At 32.4% G+C, this 7,869-nt stretch overlaps 1 non-coding gene across 1 annotated transcript; it reads right to left on the bottom strand.

The window, feature by feature from the left end:
- Window positions 1–5,990: 5,990 nt before the first annotated feature.
- Window positions 5,991–6,097, bottom strand: LOC113873948. Its single transcript, XR_003506013.1, has one exon. It is a non-coding gene; the product is annotated as a small nucleolar RNA R71 (small nucleolar RNA).
- Window positions 6,098–7,869: the final 1,772 nt, after the last annotated feature.

Here is a 7,869-nt window from a genome sequence, read left to right as displayed (position 1 = left end):
ATGAAGAACTGGACCTAGTATAAAAACAAAGTAAAAAATTTGAAAGGGGGGGAGAAATTTAAAAGCGGCAAATTTTTTTTAGAAAATGGGAATTTCCAAAAATCTAGGAGAAGATAGAATAAAAAATAGATCTTCAAGAGAAAACATAAAAAAAAAAAAGAGAAAAGGGGAAGATAGTAGAAAAAGATTACAAATCGAAGATAAAAAAGAAGAAGAGGAACACACTGTAAGTCACCATTTTAGTCATAACCTCCTCTTCAGATTCATAACTATCCACCTTTACAAAACTAAAATCAAAGATATTCTTTTTACTCAATGCTTGTGTTATGTTTAATGCTACCAAGTTTCAAATGTTGTGGGTGAGTGAGAAGTTAAAAATAGTTGAGTGTGGGCACGAGAAACTCATAAGCCTACTTTTTATTAGTTTGTCAAGCTTTTATTTATTTATTTTTTAATTGTTTTCATGATGTGAGAACTTAAACAAAAGTTATGGAACGGCCGAAAAATAGAAACATGCTGCCTGTTACCCCTAATCTAATCAATTTCACTTTTTGTATTCATTATTATTATTTTACTTGTGTTCATTGAAGTTTGTTGAGAGAGGACCTGTGGATGTGTAGGGGAACTGTGTTAATATATTGACATTGATTTGACTTTAACTTTTTCCTCTTTTTTTTTGAATTTTTTATTCTATTTCGCTTTTGAAATCCTAATCAACTAAAGAGTTTAATTGGCTAAAAGTTTAATATGAAAAGAAATTTTGGAGCAATCCTTTTAATATAAACTTTTATTTTGTTTTGTTTATTTAAATTTCTTTATATTATTATTATTATTATTTTGTTCAATGTACATTTTTAGCCCCATTTTTTATTTGTTATTATTATTACTATTATGTTTGTTTAAAAAATGGAGATTCTTGTTTATATTATTTTTATTTTATATCTTATTCATTTTTAACTATTTTAAATAAAAATATTTAATTTCTCATGTTTATTTACTTATTGATTTTTCTAGTAATAATAATAAGTTATTAAAATTGATTAAATGCAATATATTTTTATTTATTAACTTTATTATATTTAAGTTGTGTTTTTTTATTATTTTAAAATTTATTTTATTCTAACGTGAAAAATAAACTCTTCTTAATCTTTTATTTTATTTTTTTATTTTTATATCTTAATTATTATGTTATTATTTACTCTTTAGGATTGTTATTTTTATCTTATTTATTGTATATTTGTAGAATACTGATGTGACTTAATTTTATATTTGTGAGTTACCTCCTCTTATATATTATGAATAATAAATTACTTCTTTTTATATAATCAATTAATAAATACTAATATAATTGCATCAATTTATAAAACTAAAGTATAGTTTCTCTATCGTCATGTATTATAAATTGATAAAGTCTATGTATACCTACGTTACCAAGATTTTATGCAGTATTAATTTATTATATGTTGTCTTTAATTAATTAGTTAACCATCTTAATAATATATCAACATATATTTCCCTTCTAATTACTAACTTATGAATCAATCAACTAATTTAAATCTAAATTGTTTTATTAATAGAACAATTTATAATGTTAATATGTAGCGACTCTACTTTTATACGTTATAAATGGTCAAAAACCTATGCGTACCAACGTTACCTTAAGTTTTATATAATATAAATTTATCAAATGAAGTTCTTAATTTTTTCACTATATAAGTATCTTCTTTAATCAATTCAAATAGATTTATTTCTTTTATTAAAATGAAATTAATTTCATATTTTAAAATTTCTTAAGTCAGATTTCTAATTTTGATAAATTAAATAATTAAACATTTCTTTACTTATTTATACAAATTTCTACAATATCGATGTGTAATTTACATTATCTTCGATTATTTGATAAATTACGAGAAATTTATGTATAACTTACACTATCTTAAATTCTCTTTCAATATGAATCTTCAAATTCAAACTTTTTCTCATTTACAAACTATAATATTTTTTTATTATTATAAAAAAATTAATTAAATGATTTGCAATATAGTTGTGTAATTTTTCTTCACCTTCCGTATTGTTTCTCGTAGGATACATGTATAACTGTGTTATCTTATAACTTAAACATTATGATCTTAGGAAAATAATTTTAATCATAAAAATAACTTTCTTTTACTAAACTTAATCTTTATCGGCTAACTTCATAAATTTTATGATAGAACTACGTGACTTTGAGTTCCCAATGCAACTGGGGGATATGTAAGAGCGGGAACTGTACCTGTCAAGTCAAAATAATTTTTTTCTTTCTTTTAAGATATTGAGTTAACATTTCAATAAATAATTTTTCTTCTTCTAAAATGAAAATAATTAATGTTTAAGAGTTAAATAAATATTTTCAAAATTAAAATGAATTTGCATAGTTAAGGTAACCATTTTTAAATAGGGTGTTAATACCTTCGCTACACGTAAATAACTCTTGAACTCACTTTTTGTTTCAAACATCATATTATTTGAGAATTTTTTCCAAGGTTTTCTTAAAATAAACTTTGGTGGCGACTCCTCTAATTTTTAAAAAAATATTTTTATTCCTAAAAGATGTTTTTCTTAAACACGTCGTCATACCGTTTCGACCACCTGATGTGTAACCACAATTTTCTTTACAAATTTGGAATGTATGCATGTATACCTTTTTTAATATTTAACTCCATAATTTAACTTCAAAATATTTCATGTTGCCTCATCATCTAGTAAAGGGTTAGGGAAAGGGACAGATCACACAAAGGAATCCATTGCTGGTCCAAGGAATAAAGGTTTTATTTCTATTTCATCTGAGCTTGCTGAATTGACACAGGCCTAAGGTGCTGCGTGCTTCAATATGGTGAAGTTTTACATCAAAAGTGATCAAGCCATTGATACTGTAATAATTCATATGACAACTCAACATTGGGAAAAAGAGTTTTATGACATAGTGAGAAAAGAAAACATATTAGAGGTCATACGTCACCATTGGTTAAGTGCCCCCAGTGTCAACCTTTACATTAGGTAATTATTTATACCAATTGTATAATTATAGGAAGCCATATGAAACTTTATGTTAATTTCCTTATCTAATGCGGTTTGATTCTTTTTTTTAACTATAAGATATTTATGTGAAGCTTACTTGCAAAGGACAAATAAGGCAAGTAGGTTTTGATTTAATATCTCCCTATGAAATGGAGGAAAACCTCAATATGACTCCACATCAACATATAGCTAATGTGTTGAAGCGTCATGTAGGTGAAGATAACTTAGTTTTCGCACCTTACAATGTTGGGTAAGTCATTCTTATGACCATGCATACTTGTTTTATAATTTTCATTATCATATTTGATTATTGTAATCTTAAACATTTATTTTCACTATTTGGTAGGCAACATTGGGTTTTGGTTGCCATCAACACCTCTGATGAGACAATGTATTATATGGATCTCCTACGCAAACAGCTGAAGACCAGAGCACATATGCAAAACCTATTTAATAAGTAAGTATGCATGATTTTCCCTAGTAGTCTATCATATATGAATGTGGTTGAATTGTAACTTTGTTCTTTCATCCACCATTGTTAGTGCTTTTGTCACATATCGAGCAGAGAGGGAAGTACAGCCCTCTAGGACAAAGATGCATCAAACAAGATGGGTCATTATACAAGTATATATATGATACAAAAATTCTTTTTACTTGTAACTTATAACACTGTATAGTTTACACTCAATATTGTTTTACATTAATCATGGTTTTTATGTTGTTTTCACCACAAAATGTCCTAAGCAAACAAATAATGATGACTGTGCATATTATGTGTGTCTTTTCATTGGAGATGTTTTGCACCATGGACAAACTACAATCCTAGTTAATGTAAGATGACTCCATATCCAAAATCTTCATATATCATTTCAATTTCTTCTACTATAGTGTCTGCCCATTTGGATTATATTTAATATAACTAAGCTTTGTAAATTGTTTTCTTTTCAATATTTTCTAGAGTTCCAGTTACCAACCTTTCCTGACAACATAATTCATCAAGTGCAAAGGGAGTGGTGTGCATATCTGTACCATAGATATTTAAAGCACAAATTAAGCACAATAGATTCTTAGTGCTTTTGATAAGTCTGTAATTAGGCCCTCTTTTATAACCCAATTATTCATATTTGACATTTATTTGAATTGGGTTTTACACTAATTTAGTTGTTAAATTGTGCAGTTTGATATTAAAAGACCATGAGTAGATTTTGGGTACATTTTAGGCCCAAATGAATGGGCTTCAAAGCCTCACAGCAACAAGCACGCCCAGTGAAGCACGGGGGTGCTTCAATAATATGCACGACCGTGCTTCACCATCATGCATGGCCGTGCTTGTTCGCGGTAGCCACATTTACCAAGTTCAAAGGAGTTCAAATGATATAAATAGAGGGGAGAAAGCATCGTGAAGGGAACCCCTTGGCAGAACAAAAATTTACACAGAACCTTTTCTTCGAGATTTCGGATCATTTCCACCCTTCTCATAGGATCGTTGGCACACCCTTGGCGAAACTTAGAGCTTCAAGTGACCATACTTGAAGACCGAAGATTCATTTCCTATTCTAGTTTGCTTTACTACTTCATTATGGGTATGTTATTGATTGTTTTAATTATTTTCTTTAGCATGAGTAACTAAATACAAAGCTAGGGCTATGAGAATTATTGTTTATAACTTTGCGGGATTATGATATTTGAATCTAAATATGATTTCCATTTCGTGATTAGGATTTATCTTATCGTTTCTAATTCTTAACCCCAATTAATTACATCGTCAGGCGATCATACTTCGGGTAATTAATAGATCTATATGATAAAAATAGAGGAAAGATTAGGTAGACCAAACCAATCTTCATCTTCTAATCGTTATTGAATTAACAAATTCATAGACTTCTTAGGCTTTTTCTAAATTAATAACCTGCATGACCATTGGGGATATTAACTTGGAGAAAAGAATATTAATACTGTATGACCATTAAGTATTAATAATATTCGTATGAATGATTAGTAATCACTAGGAAATCAGATTTAGATCTAAATAGAAGAATATCATAAATGATTGAATGAGAACACCTATAAGCCCTAGGTTCCTCGCCTATAAAGTTTAACCAAAACGTACCTTGTGTTTCTTGCTTTTAGTTTTTACAATTGATTTTATAAATTTTCGTCTTGATTAATCTCGCATATTTGAAGCTCAAACAATTAAATTAGGAAAACTCTTAGTAATTAATAAACAATCCTTGTGGGACGATATTTCAGGAACTGAGTTGAAAACTCCAAACAAGTTTTTGGCGCCGTTGTCGGCGATTGTTGATTTTTTAATATTAAGAAAATATCAAATTTAATTGATTTGAGCAAATTGTGTTTTGTTTTATTTTTTTTTGTTCATTGTTAGAATTTTCTTTTAATATTTTTATAATTTTCGTATTTATTTTATTTTCATTTTTTTTAATTACTCTTGATGTATGCTCACTCGTTCTAAGTGTTCTACAGCTTATTTGTTTGATCCGAAAATTGAAAGGACAGTTCGTAGACAAAGAAAAGAAATGAGAGAGCAAAGAATGGCAGAGGGAAGGAGATCGATCCAAGATTACATGATGCCCAATGTCAGAGGCACTCTTGGAAGTATCGCGGCACCTAATGTGGAGGCAAACAATTTTGAGTTGAAACCAGCACTCATCACCATGGTTCAGAACTCCATACAATTTGGGGGCTTGCCTAACGAAGACCCCAATCTGCATCTGACAAAGTTCCTCCGATTGACGGACACCATAAAATACAGTGGAGTCTCCAACGATGCAATTCGACTCCGCCTGTTTCCATTTTCAGTGTCCGAAAGAGTGAATGCATGGTTTTCCTCACTCCCAGCCAATTCCATCATAACTTGGGAGGATCTCACTCAACAGTTCTTGGGAAAGTACTTTCCTCCATCAAGATCATCCAATTTGATGACAGAAATATGTTGCTTCCAGCAAAATGAGACAGAATCATTGTTCGAGGCGTGGGAGCGATTCAGAGAATTATTAAGAAGATGCCCGCACCATGACTTTCTAACTTGGAGGCAAGTACAGATCTTTTACAGTGGCCTATCCATCCATAATAGGGCCACGATTGATGCTGCTGTAGGAGGATCTCTTATAAGGAAAGACCCAGATGACACATACAAATTGATAGACGAAATGACATCTGCTAGCTTTCAGTGGCACACAACTGACACTTACAACTTCAAGAGAAAGGAAGCTGCACCAGTCTATCAAGCAGAGAGCAACAACCCGTTGGTAACCCAAATGGCAGTTCTCACAAAGCAACTGGAGTGTTTAATGAGAGCACAAGATCAACCCCCAAAGTCGGCGCATAATACAGAGCTTGATCAGGAGGAGGGAAACTTTATGGGTAATAATTATAATTAGGATGGTGCAATAGCAATACAAATCCTTGGGGAAGCTGCCAAAGAAATCAGAATGCGCCCTATTGATCCCCTCATGTGCAAAATCAAGGGGAGAAGCTAGAAAGAAGAGAAGCTCCTAGATTCCAATCCAATTTTCAAGAACAGATGATGCAATACGTGCATAGCTCTGACAAGAGAATAGCGAAACTTGAGGCATAGATGGAACAACAGATTGAGAGGGAAGATAAGAGGTTTGTAGAAATCAGAGCTGAGATGAGAACTCAGTCCTCAAAGCCTGAATCCCAGTTGGAGCAAATCACAAGTCTCCTCAGTCAAAGAGCAATAGGAACATTGCCGTCCCAACCAGAACCGAATCCTAGGGAACAAGCTAAAGCAATTACTTTAAAAAGTGGAAAGAACTTGAGTGAAACGCAGACACATAAGCCATGCACGCCTGTGCTTGTTGATCAGCACGCCCTTGCATCACCCTGCACGCCTATGTTGGCTTAACAAGAACGGCCGTGCTTTGAACAACACGCCCATGCTGACAATGAATGCACGCCCGTGCTTAACCCAAGCAAGGTCGTGCTTGAAGAAAACACGGCCATGCTGAATGATGAGCAAGGCTGTGCTTACCAACCAGATACGAAAAAAAGAAACAAGGGAAAATGCATTAGTGATGCCAAGGCCGAAAGTTCCATTCCCACAACGGTTGATGGCTACCCAGAGAGACCCTCAGTTTAATAAATTTCTTGGGATCCTCAGAAAACTCCACATCAATATCCCTTTTGTTGAAGCCATCTCACAAATGCCTAAATATGCTAAATTTCTCAAGGAGATGCTAAGCAGCAAAAAGAAATTGGAAGAATTTGAGACAGTTAGATTGAATGAGGAGTGCTCAGCAATATTGCTAAGGAAGCTGTCACCTAAGCTTAAGGATCCAGGGAGTTTTACGATTTCGTGCACTATAGCCAATTCTTATTTTGATAAAGCGCGCTGTGATCTAGGCGCTAGTATTAATCTAATGCCATTTTCTGTGTTTAGAAGGTTGGGTATGTAAGAACCCAAGCCAACTTTAATTTCTCTGCAACTTGCTGATCGCTCGATAACGTATCCTAGAGGCATAGTGGAGGATGTCCTGGTCAAGGTGGATAAGTTCATATTTCCTGCAGATTTCATTGTCCTTGACATGGAAGAGGATGACGGAGTACCCATCATACTAGGAAGGCCTTTCCTAGCTACAGGAAGAATGATAATAGATGTTCAGCAGGGGAAGCTTACATTAAGATTGAACGAAGAGGAAGTAGTATTTAAAGTTTTTAATTCACTTAAGCATCCCTCTACTTTTGATTCTTGTAATTTTGTGTCAACTGCAGATGTTACCTCCCTCTCCCTGAATGTACCCCAGGTGCAAGATGGATTAATGAAAGATG

This window comes from Abrus precatorius, unplaced genomic scaffold, assembly GCF_003935025.1.
Source record: "Abrus precatorius isolate BTA unplaced genomic scaffold, Abrus_2018 Scaffold7, whole genome shotgun sequence".
Taxonomy (NCBI): Eukaryota; Viridiplantae; Streptophyta; class Magnoliopsida; order Fabales; family Fabaceae; genus Abrus; species Abrus precatorius.
Note: the sequence above shows the minus strand (reverse complement) of the source record. Positions and strands in the feature narration are given on the sequence as shown.